Genomic DNA, 15810 nt, shown 5'->3' with positions numbered 1-15810 from the left:
CTGCGAAGTATGCCAATTTGAACTGTAACGAACATTCCGGAACATGTCCATAAGTTAAACATACCATAAATATCCTTTACATAGCTTAGAAATAGGCTTTGAGGGGTTTGGTATGCTAAAAACAAACTTTTGGATCATTCAGGGGCTAAAAGTGTCAAAAAGTGCACAAGTTTGCACTTTCGCGCATAACCTACGTTCTGAATACATCCGGACATCCAAAAATTTATGTAAGCATTATAATATTATGCCTTAGTGTTTGGCATGAGAAAAATCCATTCGTCGCGTCATTTGGATCATCTTTCGCGCTTATGCGCATTCCGTCGTAATTAAGCGAACATCGCGATCGTACGGCCAAACGAACCGACATCCGGAATATTTTTGAGCATATTTCAAGTCCCCTACACTTTAACATCATCTTAGAGCCTTGAAATGAGGTTAACGGGGCTTAAACGTGCCAAAAATGGGCCAAAATACGTGTTTCTGAAGTGCAGGGACCAAAATTGAAAATTCTGGTCTGGGAACCTTAGGCGGGGCGCGTAAGGATTTGCCAAATCCTTAGGCGGGCCGCGTGAACATGTCTGACAGAAAGATTTTGCATTTAATGCAGAATCTGGCCTTTCGTTCGATCAAGGGGCGATGCCTTTTCACCCAATGAAGAGCCAAGGGTCAAGTTCACTGAACTTATCCACTGGACACATGTACGCACGAGATCAAGGCACGATATTCGATAAAACGATCCTAACGGTTCCACTTTTCCTATAAATACCCCCCCCTTTTGTGTAAAAATCACAAAATCAGATCTTAAAGCTCTAAGTTGAAACCATTGTTTCATACCTGAGCTATTTGGTCTTGATTAGCACTCGGGGACCCTCCGTAAGTCTTCTTTCGCTCTTTTATTCGCTTTTCGAGTCCGAAAGTCAACGTTTTGTTGACTTTCTGCATTGACCAGCTTATGGTCGATGCGAAGTTCATGGAACTTCATAACGTGAGCGTGATCACGATGGTTATAGTCCGTAGTGACTATACCTACTGATCACCACGTTAACTAGGCTCAGTGACGAGTCGTAGTTTCGGCCAAAATGCGCATTCTTGCGTAATTTGTAACCAAACTACTCGTGGGCATCAAAGCCGTTTGTTTTGATGCCAAACCTGTTTCTAAACTTAGTTAAGCATGTTCTAACATGCTTAGCTCGTCACTTTTAGTTTAGTGCTTATATAGGGTCGTAAGGTAAGCGATTTAAACCATCGCTTATACTTTCGAACCCGACCCATTTGGTCGGTCATTAGGACCCGACCAAACACATTAGGTGACCATAGCTATAACCTTCCGAGGTTATACCGTGTGGTCGCAATGTTAGGCGTTCCGAACGCGTTCTACGCGAACGACGCGTTAGGGTAACATAAGCTACCTAAACGGGTCGTGATGGACCGTAAGCACTTAGATTAGGTTTCATTTTAGTATGTAGGCTTTGCTAAGCCATATCACACGAGTCTCCATACTCGTTTGGTTTACGAACCCGCGTACTGTCCGATCCTTCCGATTTGGTCCGGTATATTAACATAGCTACCTATTAGGTGCCGTTTGATATCCCGTGATCTTTAGCATTATCTGGTTGTTATACAAGGAACTCAAAGCAATCTCAGGTGAGTACATAGTTCCCCTCTTCTATTGTTTTCAACTGTTTTGGGGTGAAGCATGTGTACCTATCTGTTATTTTCATGATTTCAAAGTATAATTGATTATACATATCTTTTAACAAACTGATTGATTATCTATGGTTTAAACACTGATTTCTCAAAGATTACAAAAGTAATTGTTGGAATAGTACTTATTTTCTTCACCAGACCGATTGGTAGTATGATATAGCGCTATAGGACTAGACAACCCATTCCTGTTGTCATGGAATGTCTGAAACCAATTTGTTTCTCCATCCAAATAGGGATTTCCTTTGTGGTATCCTTATAGTCTCAAAGGTGTAGTTTGATGCACCAGGTCTGAATGAATTCTTAAATCGCACCTTTAAAGTATATTTTGATATACTCCCAAAAAGTATAGTTTGATATACTCTCATGTGTGGTGTTGTACAAGAACCAACATATATTTTGTAATCATCCAAAGCATATTGTGATATGTTACTTACATAACTAAAACATAGTTTAATATGTTATTTATCACATCCAAAGCATATACTGATATGTTAGTTACAAAACTAAAACATGGTTTAATATGTTATTTATAAATCCAAGGTATACTTGTAATATACTACTGAAAACTATTATTTTGAACAACTAAAGTATATTTAATATACTATCTATCAAACGATTTGGTTTTGGTTAGTGTTTAGATAACGGAACGAGTGTAATGTGATGAAAACATGGTAGATACGCCGCTGGTACTTCTTATATATAAGTGTTTTCATTGCATTACATACCGTGGCGTTATTTAGCACACTTGAGTTAACAATATTGGAACTGAAATATATTTTAATATATTACTTATTCAACATTCTTAAAACCAAGGTATATTCTATATATACCATAAACGTTTTATTAAAACATTGTTTTTCAAACAACTTAACTTATACAAACTCATTTTACATGGTTATTCAGTTAACCCTACATTATTCTCTTATTTATACATATCATCTGATCCTATCGTTTTTCAAATGATTTACAAGACAAAGCAAATTTACAAAGTTCATGACTAAACATTTTCTCAAACATAAGTCATGAACTCCGTTTTCACAAAACCTATGTATCTCACAGGCATTTTTATGCTGACGTACCTATTTTTACACATGTTTCAGGTGCTGTCTTGAGATGATTATTGATGCATGCTACATTTAGGATGGACCCGTGCCTTAGCAACTTTAAAACTTGGAAGATCATAGTTGTACTTATGTGATTGTAATAGAACAACGAGTTCATTTAATCAATAAAACAATATTTAAATTTCCATGTGTTATGAAACAATGATTCTGTTACAACACTCCCCGACGTTTCCGCCACGTTTTGTTGTTACACGTGGTCGGGGTGTGACACAAGGGTAGTACATTGTCTTAAACAGGAAAACAAAGAGTTTATAACATAGTTAACTAAGTCTATCTTCAGTTTTAGTCTCTAAGGCACAGGTCCGCCCTAGTGTCGTGTTCATCGTCCTATGGAACAGCTCCTGAAAACACATGTGAAAGTAGGTACATCAGCATAAAAATGCCTGTGAGATACATAGTTTTTGTGAAAATGGGATTCATGACTTGAGTTTAAAGAATGTTTAATAACAGTCAGTCATGAACCTTGTAATTTGTCTTGCTTTGTAAACCATTTGAAAAACGATAACATCAAATGATATGTATAGATAAGTGCAAGTTTAAACAAATAACCAAGTAAAATGAGTTGAATAAGATAAGTTGTTTGTGAAAATAATGTCTTGTGAAGAATATGTTATTTATGTAAAATGTAATGTGTCTAAACTGAAATGACTTAGATAACGCCACGATATGTAATATTATACAAACATTTATATATAGGAAGTACCAGCGGCGTATCCACCATGTTTGTATCATATTACATACGCCACGTTACTTAAATCATTTACCCAAACCAATCCACCATGTAAATTGTTCATGTGTAAACCAAATGTCAAGTGTTGTTGTGTAAACCATGTCAAATGTTTATGTTCAAATGTAAACCACCAAATGTGTATGTCAATGTCAACGTGTTTATGTTCAATGTAAATCATGTAATGTGCATCCCAAAATGTATCATGTATGGTAAGCGAAATGTATCAACTTAAACCATATGTAAAATGCACAAAACAAGTCGTTGAAGTAACACGTGGTTTAAATCAACGTTATGTTCTGTGGAAAAATGCATGCTCTATTGATATTAACATTTATGCGGTATTGTAAACTATGCATACATCCAAGCCTTGAGACTGCGGCGATAAACCCTTAAACAAATTAAAGGTTTATCTAAGTTATGTATATCGAATTCGGTCATTCCTTCCAGTCCTATCAAACCTAGGACTTCAGAAACGGGAGTTGTCAATTCCTATGGTACCACTTCCTACTAACGAACGGCGTAGCTAATGTTAATGAATGTATTGTCCCATGTTAAACAAACCAAATGTCATAACAAAATGAAGGCATGTGATGTAAACAATTTGCACTAAGTATGCTAAGTAAACATACGAAGTAGAAATGTTCATGTAAATCAATGTGTCCATATGCTGAGTAAACATATGCAACAGAAATGTTCATGTAAATCAATGTGTCCATATGCTGAGTAAACATATGCAACAGAAATGTAATGTAAATCAATGTGTCCATATGCTGAGTAAACATATGCAACAGAAATGTAATGTAAATCAATGTGTCCATATGCTGAGTAAACATATGCAACAGAAATGTTCATGTAAATCAATGTGTCCATATGCTGAGTAAACATATGCAACAAAAATGTTTATGTAAATCAATGTGTCCATATGCTGAGTAAACATATGCAACAAAAATGTTTATGTAAATCAATGTGTCCATATGCTGAGTAAACATATGCAACAAAACTGTTCATGTAAATCGATGTACTAAGTACGCACACAATGGGCATACATAGCATAAAATGTAATGAAATCATGTACTATAACGTACTAATGAGCATAGCAGATATACGATGTGAAAACATGGAAAGCATGAAAGTAACAGATAGGCACATGTGTTTCACCCCAAAATAGTTTAGAAAACAGTAAAAGATGGGGTTCTATGTACTCACCTGAGATTGCTTTGGAGTTCTTGTATAATAACCACAAAATGCTAAAGATCACGGGATATCAAACGGCACCTAATAGGTAGCTATGTTAATATACCGGACCAAATCGGAAGGATCGGATAGTACGCGGGTTCGTAAACCAAACGAGTATGGAGACTCGTGTAATATGGTTTAACAAAGCCTACATACTAAAATGAAACTTAACCTAAGTGCTTACGGTCCATCACGACCCGTTTAGGTAGCTTATGCTACCTTACGCGTCGTTCGCGTAGAACGCGTCTGGAACGCCTAACATCGTGACCACTAGGTATAACCCCGGAAGGTTACAACTATGGCCACCTAAAGTGTTTGGTCGGATCCTAGTGATCGACCAAATGGGTTGGGTTCGAAAGTATAAGCGATGGTTTAGATCGCTTACCTTACGACCCTATATAAGCACTATACTAAACGTGACAAGCTAAGCATGTTAGAACATGCTTAACTAAGTTTAGAAAACAGGTTTGACATCAAAACAAACGGCTTTGATGCCCACGAGTAGTTTGGTTACAAAATATGCAAGAATGCACATTTTGGCCGAAACTACGACTCGTCACTGAGCCTAGATAACGTGGTGATCAGTAGGTATGGTCACTATGGACCATGACCATCGTGATCACGCTCACGTTATGAAGTTCCATGAACTTCGCATCGACCATAAGCTGGTCAATGCAGAAAGTCAACAAAACGTTGACTTTCGGACTCGAAAAGCGAATAAAAGAGCGAAAGAAGACTTACGGAGGGTCCCCGAGTGCTAATCTAGATCAAATAGCTCAGGTATGAAACAATGGTTCCAACTTAGAGCTTTAGATCTGATTCTTGTGGGTTTTTACACAAAAGGGGGGGGGGGGGTATTTATAGGAAAAGTGGAACCGTTAGGATCGTTTATCGAATATCGTGCCGCGATCTCGTGCGTACACTTGTCAAATTCTTGTGGTAAGTCAGAAAATGCCCCTTGGCTCTTGATTGGGTGAAAGGGCATCGCCCCTTGATCGAACGAAAGGCCAACTGCATTAAATAGATGCATTGAATCTGTCTGACAGTCCCACGCGGCCCGCATCAGGATATGCAAAAACTCAGGCGGGCCGCCTGAGCCCGTCTGATCTGCACATACTTTGAAAAATGACAGTTTTGGTCCATGTTGCGTGTTTAAGCCATTTCCGACACTTCTAAGGCCCGTAAAGCCAACTTTAAGGCCCTAAAATGATGCCTAAACATTGTGGACATGAAACATGCTCAAAAATATTCCGGATGTCGGTTCGTTTGGCCGTACGATTGCGATGTTCGCTTAATTACGACGGAATGCGCATAAGCGCGAAAGACGATCCAAATGACGCGACGAATGGATTTTTCTCATGCCAAACACTAAGGCATAATATAAGGATGCTTACATAAATTTTTGGATGTCCGAATGTATTCAGAACGTAAGTTATGCGCAAAAGTGCAAACTTGTGCACTTTTTTGACACTTTTAGTCCCTGAATGACCCAAAAGTTTATTTTAGCATACCAAACCCCTCAAAGCCTATTTCTAAGCTATGTAAAGGATATTTATGGTATGTTTAACTTATGGACATGTTCTGGAATGTTCGTTACAGTTCAAATTGGCATACTTTCGCAGTTTGTCAAGTTTAGTCCCTGTAAGCGAATTAACTTGTTTTTGCTATACCAAAGCCTTCAAAACTTATTTCTAAGTTATGTAAAGGTTATTTAAGGTATGTTGAGTATATGTTGATGTTCCGGAGTATTTGTCGCATTAAACTGAGTACGTTTACGCACCAGTTTGCGTATAATTCTCCAGAAAGCGATGTAGAGTTTGAATTTGAACAAAAGTCAAAACATGAAAAATGTAAAACACAACCAAACAAACATTGGGATCAAATAACATTGTTTTATTGATAACTGAACTGTTCATAATGATTACAAGCACAAATGTTACAGTCACATCCTCCCCCCGTTGATCTGGAATTTCGTCCCGAAATTCCGCAGTAGTAGCTTCAGCCTCAGTTGTCACACCCCCAAAATCCACACGCGGAGTACCACCGCTAGGAGGCATGACATGACCAGGATCAAGCCACCAATCATATTGAACAATATAAATAATTAAAGAAATTCATAAACCCAATTCAATACAATTGATGTTCCAACAAGACATAGTTTAAGTAGCGGAAGCATGTAAGTAACCCAACATAGTTAATAGTTTTTTTTTTTTTTTGGGTAAAGGGTTACCCCGGTGATTCTATATATCAACAAACCAAATCAAACCAAGTAGTGTAGAGAGTCTACACTAGTTCAATCATGAGGCATACCCCATGAAAGTAAGCCAAAAACATCAACAATCAAACCAAACAAAAGATAACCCAAAACCACTAGTCTAAACAACTAGGAAACAAAATACAGTAACAAACTAATCAGCCCCCATCATCCAGTATCTCTTTGCCATGGACCTCCCATTCTCTTAAAAGCCTGCGCACATTGGCAGTATTCTTCAGTTTTGCTCCCATTAACTTGTAACGCACCAGTTGTATTATGTGAGCACCAACAGTCTCTGGCGGCCTTAGCTGATTCTTGAAAATCCTAGCATTACGCTCCTGCCAAATAACATATGCCGTAGCCGCAACCACCACTCTAGCCACATAATCCGCAGCTAGCTTAGAATTGGAACGGACAAGTAACCAGGTTACAATATCGGCCCATTTTGGCTGAACCGAATCCATACCGACCTTTTGTTTCATCATCTCCCAAACTTTTGCTGAGTAGTTACACTCAAAAAACAGATGGCTATGAGAATCATAATTAGCATGGCATAATAAACAGCACATCATGTTCATATTTTTACGTCGGTCAAAATCCCAGCTTAGAATTTTATCCTGCGTAAGTAGCTTGCCTCGCATAATCAGCCACATGAGGAACGCGTGCCGCGGGATGCATTGAGTAAACCATACAATCGTGCTCCAATCTACTTCTGTACCCCTATACCGAATCGAATTCCACACGCACGAAGTTGAAAACCCATTCCGATCGCTACCATCACACCACATGAATTTGTCACGTTTGTTGGGGGTAACGTGGATTTGATCAAGCTGAATTAAAACTGGGAATAAATCCCTCCATGCAATCGGCCATTTCCACTCCCCATTCGACTGAATATCAGACACAGAGTCATTCAAGCGAAACCCTGCATTAGTAATGGCTCTAGGCGAAATAAAATTACCAAGTGGCCCTAAACCGCACCAAGAATCATACCAAGCCGAAGTCCTAGTACCATCACCAATATCCGACCAAAAATACTGTCTCATCTGCGGTCTCAGCTGAAGAAGTTTCCTCCAGGAGTAGCAACTATTTGACACAGATTTAGAAATCCAGAAATTATTACCTTTAAGCCTGTAACTGTGCACCCATTCCACCCACAAAGACTTTCTTTTCGTGACAATACTCCAAATATGATTAGTCATGAGGGCTTTATTAACATCCCCTAATCGCCGAATCCCCAATCCGCCTTCATATTTAGGGAGACACACAACTTTCCAAGAAACTTTCGCTTTACCTTTCTGGAACGCGTAGTCTTTAGACCAAAGAAAATTCCGCATTTTTGCCTCCAATTCATGAATAACCCGTGTCGGCAAAATAAAGACAGAAGACCAGTACACATGCATAGAAGACAAAACAGAAATAATGAGTTGCAATCTTCCAGCAAACGATAGTAATTTGTTTCTCCAATGCGTGATACGTTTGTCAAGCTTTTCCAACATAACACTGCAATCTTTATAAAGAAGCCCTGACGAAATTAAGGGAACCCCAAGATAACGCACAGGCAGGGTTCCCTCTTTAAATGGCATAATGTTCAGAATAGCATTTTTAATATAACTTGGGACATTACAAAAGAACACCGTACTTTTCTGAATACTAGGCACCAACCCCGACATTTTAGAGAATTTGGATAGAGAATCCATAATACATCTAGCCGAAGCAATTTCCCCTCTAGCAAAAAGGAACAAGTCGTCTGCAAAACAGAGGTTGATAATTTTCTGTTTCTCACATTTGTTATGAAATTTAAAAGAAGAATCAATTCTGGTCATATGATGCAGAATGCCCGTGAGAACCTCCATAACAAGAGTAAATAAATACGGGGATAGCGGATCTCCCTGACGAAGACCCCGGTTACCTTTAAAAAACCCGTGCACATTGCCGTTGACACATACAGAGTACGAAGCTGTGGATACACAAACCATGATCCAGTCGACCATCTTATTGCAAAACCCAAATCCAAGCAAAATGTTTTTAAGGAATTTCCAATCAACCGTATCATAGGCCTTTTGGATGTCTACTTTAAAAGCACATCTTGGGGGGCCCGAATTCCTATGATAGTTGTGCATCAGTTCTTGGGTTAACAAAATATTATCAGAAATCTTCCTCCCTGGAACAAATGCAGATTGGTTAATGCTAACAATGTCATTCAACGCCACCTTCACTCTCTCCGCAATTATCTTGCTAATGCATTTGTAAATGACGTTACAGCAAGCTATCGGCCTGAAATCAGTCACAGCCGATGGGGAAAGAACCTTTGGCACAAGCACAATAAGAGTGTGATTTAGTTCTCGAAGAAGATTACCAGTATCAAAAAAATCAATAATGGCCCTCGAGACATCCTCACCGACTATCGGCCATGCACTCTTGAAAAAGGCAGCCGTATACCCATCCGGTCCAGGGGCTTTGTCAATGCCGATAGAAAACATAGCCTTCTTTACCTCATCTCCGGTCACCTGCCTACACATATAATTCGCAACATTAGGATCCAAGACTTTTGAAAACAAATCCGGAGCCGGATTCAGCGACAGATCATCCTTGCAACCCAAAAACTTCTCGTAGTGATCAACAAAAGCTTTATGAACCTGATTGCCCTCAAAGAGAACACCCCCCGTATCCCGAATAACATCAATACGGCTGCGATGATTTTTGTTCTTTAACGAAGAATGGAAAAAAGCCGTGTTCATATCACCAGCCCTCAACCAATCCACTTTGGCTTTCTGTTTTAAAAAACGCTCCTCATCCAACAACGCTACTTGGTATTCAGCACTTAGCGTGGCTTCTTCGACCCGAAGACTTGCACTATTCGGCTGATTATCAATAGAAACCTGAATGGCATCAAGTTTCTCACGGAGACTTTCCACTTTTATATGCAGGTTACCTTGCTTAAAAAGCATAGCACGCAAAGGCTTTTTCAATAGCCGAAGACGTTTAACAACACGGAACTGATGCACTCCATTTACTCTAGCATCCCACCCCCTCTTTACAATATCTAAGAATTCAGGTTTGAACACTAGAAAGTTTGCAAATTTAAACGACCGAGGTTTCAAAATACCAGCATCCGGGAGCTTCAAAATACATGGGCAGTGATCTGAAAGCCGGTACGGGTGGAAGAGAGCAACAGCATTTGGGAAATTACTCACAAACTGGGTATTACCCAAAACTCTATCGATCTTTTTAAGCAAACCAATCCCCTTCTTAGGCTTCTGGCTCCATGTAAAATGAAGACCAGACCGATTAATATCAAACATTTCAATGTCATCCACACACTCTTGGAATTCTTTCATACTGAGAGACACGGACGAGGCCCCCACCGATTTATCTTCCAAGTTCAGAGCCGAATTAAAATCGCCCATTAGAAACCAAGGGTTATTTCCAACAAATAATTTATGCATAGACAAATGGTGCCATAACTCCCGACGGGTAACATAATAATTAGCTGCGTATACAACCGAGCAAAAAGCTATTTTGTTTTCATTTTTGAGAAAAAGTTGTAAATGCATAACCTGATCGGTCTGTGACAGAACCATAACATCAAATACTGACGGATTCCAGCCAATAATGATTCTTGTACCCTTGCTACAAAGATCCCCATTGGACGTCCAATCCCAGGATCGGAACACAGAATTGCAAACATGACTCAGCCTACTAACATCAACATGCGACTCCAGAATAGCACATAAACTCAAATTGTAGTCTTTAACAGCTTGTCGAACCTCCGTTTGTTTCAGAGGGCGGTTCAACCCCCTTATATTCCATGAAGCAAGACTAACCATTGTTAACCGATGAAAAAGGAGTGCTTGCCCCTTGTTTAGAAACAGGTTTCCTAGCATCATTGACAAGAAATTCAGCCGTCTCATTATAAACCTCCTGTACCTCGTCTTCATCCGAATCATCTTGCACATTTCCTACACCACTACCACCAGCTTCTTGGTCGTTCCTAGAATCATTTAACACGTCAAAAGGGTTGGCTGAAGCAAACCTCGAAGATGAGGTTGATTTATTAGGCTCTCCACTCGTTCTTAACCCAACCGGACGGTATTCAAATCTCTGCTTTTGTTTGTTAACCGGAAACCCCGTTCTCTTAGCCGTTTTCCTAGCATCCACATCCATGAATCCATCCTTGTCAACCACTGGCTTTTTCGAAGGCCCTCTTGCATTAGGAATTTTAGGGGCTTTTTGAATCACAGCCGGCGCCTTCGTAACCTGCCTGACTTGCCTTGGGCAATCACCATCATGATGGCCATAAACCTTGCAAAAAGAACATCGGTGAGGGCTCCATTCGTACTCCACATACACCTTTTCCTTAGTAAAACCATCCCCTTCCAACTCTGGGACTGCAATCACAATTTCTTCTTTAAAATCATTTTCAGCCGAGACTTCAACCAAAGCTCTAGCGAAACTGCTACGTCCCCAAGAATCTAAGCACATAGAAGTGGTATACGAGTCTAAAACTATAGGATTTCCAATAGCCGTTGCAATCATGCTTAATCCGTCCTCTGTATAAGCAGCAAGAGGAACTTCGTGTATTTTAACCCAAAGTTGCACAGTTTTAACTTCCTTCTTCTCCAGCTTCGAAGATGGTGACCATATATTAAGAAACAGTGGTTGAGAGCGAATGATCCAAGGACCTTCTTTCATAGCATTCAGCATCCCACTTTCATCAGCAAACTTAAAAAAGAAAAAGCCGCTTGCATTCATCATAGTCTTTTGGAGGCCAAATTTTTTCCAATTATTCCTGACGAAATACTCAACTACAGGGTAGGCAACACGATCACCAAGGAAGTAACCATACAACGTATAAGCAAGCTTCTCTTTAACAGCCCTAACAGACTCCTGCGGCAGCACTACATCACAGCCCTCATGAGCTGCCGGACTTGCAAGTGATCTAAAATTCACCTTCCTGGAACTCGATACCCCAATAGAATCAGCATAAGAAACCTGCTGCTTACCTGAATCCCTACGGACATTCTGACTATCTTGCATTCCAAACTGATTACGCATCATACCCTTGTCGGCCATATTAGGGTTTACATTAAATGCACCACTAGGGTTTGCATGTGTATCGTTCTTCGTCGCCGTGTAATTCCCTCCACATGCAGACGTCCCATCCAACTCCACAGGCTTAGAGATTTCGAGTAAACCATCAAGGATCGAACTATTATTAGTAGAATACAAACCCCGTCTTGGAAACATATTATTTCCCTCGATATTCGTTACCTTCAGCCCAATACCACGAATTGGAGGAGACTTCTCCTCCGTCCCCGGTGTGACACCCTCCTTCAGCGGATTGTGACCTCCACTACTACCCTCCATGCACACAAATCACCAAACCAAAACAAGAATCCCAGCCGGCCAAAGAAAACGCAGAAAACAGAAGAACCCTAATCCTGAAACCCTAGCGCCGAATTCAATCCTTAACACATTAATCCAGAGTATCAGTCTAGCTGAATTAAACTCAGTTAACCGCGACCAATAACAACCAAACTAATATATCAGGATCTTCAAGCAGCAAACTAAGGCGGCGATTGAGAAAAGAAACGAAAACCCTAAGATCCGATTGATTACTATTGCTAACTAGTTCGTTATAGAGAATTGATAAACAATCTCTAATCACAGACTGTTATACAAACGAATCTCAAAGAACATTAGGGTTCATGATGAACGAAAATCGCCCAGGAGGAGGGAGGTTTAGTTCACATTAGGGTTCATGTTACCTCTCATACATAGTTAATAGTTTTAACTGTCATAACAGTTCAACATAGTAATCACGATCCTTGTCCACAACGACCGCGCCTCCAGTGCAAGCTCCATAAGTACCTAAGGTCCTGCAAGGCATGCAGCAACGAGTCAACAACTACTTGAGCGAGTTCACAGTTAACAGTTCAGTAATAGTATAGTGTGAGTAGTAGTATGTTCGTTCGTTATGTCATGTATCGTATTAGTTTCCATCGCGGCCTCCCAGGCAGGTATGCGAAGATATTAGGGGATGTTCATCCCGAGTACTCTAGACTAGGTTTATCTGTATCGCGGCCTACCAGGCAGGTGTGCGAAGATTAGTAAATTTCAGTTCGCGGCCTTCCAAAGGCAGGTGTGCGAAGTCAGTCATAATATCGCGGCCAACCCTTGGCAGGTGTGCGAAGATCAGTTCAATAAGTGTTACTAGTCTAGTCGTATTCTTATCGTTAGGTTCTATCAACTGAGTATGTACAATAGTTCATCAAATCCCATTCCCGCCCGGGAACCCCATGCCTTGGCTGTGTGAACTCACCTTGATTTGCTCGGTATGCTATGCTCTAGGGTTTTATCAAACGTCTAAGTCCGTTAAACACGACCTAGGATATGTTGCATATGATACGATGTAAGTGTTTGCATCAAATTAGGGTTTACAAGTCTATGATATCAAGCAATTGTGATCCGTGTGATATTTGTGTATAAATTGATATGATAATGGTTGTTCGAACATACGGTATCATTCAGTATAGTATCATATAGTTCCTCATACAGGTTACTGAACTTGACATCACAAACACACAGTCTTTTCAAGTATAAGCAGAACTTAGGGCATGTAACGTCGCTATAATTCATATCATATATATCCAATCAACAATTCAAACAGTTCATCAACAAACGTCGGATCTTGCGTGCATATTAAACTCAGACATCATGTATTAATAAAGGTCGGATCCCTTATGTGATGTATATATAAAAGTCAGACATGATTATGTAGTTCAAAGCTCGGCCAAGGGTAAAGTTCGGACAAGAATTCATATAACACAAACAAACTCGGACAAACCCACAACCACAAAGCTCGGACAGTGGCAAGATGCCTACAAACTCGGATAGGGGCTTGGGGGGTTAAAGTTCGGACCAACACCTACACTAATAAAACTCGGAACTTAGGGCCACATACAAGTTCGGACTCTTATGCTTTTCAAATGTCGGACCCTCATATATGAACAAAGGTCGGACCCCTTTTGTTATCTACAAAAGTCGGACTAATGGGAAGAAAGGCCACAAGTTCGGACCACTTGTGATGTTTATTAAAAGTCGGACAATCTCATTTAAAGAAACTCAGACCCTGGATGTTTTAGTGAAGCTCGGACCTATGTGCTTCTTGTAAAACTCGGACAATCATGTCCCTTATAAAGTCGGACCTTTTATGTTTTATATAAAACTTCGGACACACTTCAATAATCAAAAGTCGGATCCTTAATGCTCCCTAACTGAAACTCGGACAACCACATTGCTATGAAACTCGGACTTCTTAACAATCACAAAAGTCGGACTTAATTCCATTTACAAATTCGGACCAGGACATGCACATTAAAACTCGGATCCATTTGTATTATACAAAACTCAGACAACTAGCAATCACAATTGAAACAATTACGTTCTATCATTCCATAAGTTACGTTTCAGTATTCATACGATCGTGAATCCACATTTTCTCATATATTTGCAGTACGATAATCTTAATCAAAATCAATGATTTTAGCACATCACGTATCCAATCATCATCAGGCAGTCGATTATACAACCAATCAATAACATTATCACAATAGACAGAATCAAATCAACAACTACAGAACTAGCATGAGAAGAACTAGGGTTTACAAGAATCATAAGAATCAAGGATTAATAACAATCAATCAATCAATTACTAACAACCAACAATGATTAAGCAATTACCTTGATTGATTCCAAATGGATTGAAAGATCAAACTTGATGCAAAAGACTTGTGAAACCAAGAATGATGAGAAGATGGTTGTAGAGAGGATTAGAGGAGGTGAAAGTACGTGTTTTGATTCTTTGTGAATGATTAGAGAATGATTAGGGTAGGAGATTAGGGTTAAGAATCTCTAGGATTTCACTAATTACCCTCTACCTCCCTAAGTATCATATGTTACACATGCACACCATCTCATAACAATTTCATAATTTCATCACCAAGTTCATATATTTACCAATTTCACAATTAACAAACAACCATGCACAATCACACAATCAAAACATATATAATTCCATGGCAATCAATTGTGCAAATAAACGACTAGTCAATACATGAACGTGCAATAAATGCGAAATAGAAATCTTGGAGATTCGAGTTGTCACATTATCCCCAACTTAAAAGAAATTTCGTCCCGAAATTTGGTACGCACTCACTGAGGAAGCTAGGTAAGTTGTATTGTTTACTGGTTTTCCTGGGGTGTCACATCATCCCCCCGTTGACTTGGAATTTCGTCCCGAAATTCCGCAGTAGTAGCTTCATTCTCAGTAGTGGTTGCATTGGTTCTGAATAACTAGGGGTACTTTTCTGTCATCTGGTCTTCGCGTTCCCAGGTGTACTCTGGGCCACGTTTGGAGTTCCAACGAACTCGAACAAGAGGGATTCTCTTGCTTTTGAGGACCTTAACATCCCGGTCCGTGATCTCAACTGGCTCCTCGACGAACTGCAACCGCTCGTCGATAGTGAGTTCCTTAAAAGGAACTATGAGGGTCTCATCTGACAGGCACTTCTTCAGATTCGACACGTGAAATACATTGTGAACTGCACCGAGTTCAGCTGGTAGGTTTAGCTTGTAGGCCACTTTGCCTATTTTCTCAATGATCTCGAACGGTCCGACATACCGCGGATTTAGTTTGCCCCATTTGCCAAAACGAACCACACCCTTCCAGGGTGAGACTTTAAGTAAAACCCGGT

Source organism: Helianthus annuus, chromosome 7, assembly GCF_002127325.2.
Source record: "Helianthus annuus cultivar XRQ/B chromosome 7, HanXRQr2.0-SUNRISE, whole genome shotgun sequence".
NCBI classification, from domain to species: Eukaryota; Viridiplantae; Streptophyta; class Magnoliopsida; order Asterales; family Asteraceae; genus Helianthus; species Helianthus annuus.
The sequence above is the reverse complement of the archived record's forward strand: the minus strand, read 5'-3'. Positions refer to the sequence as shown.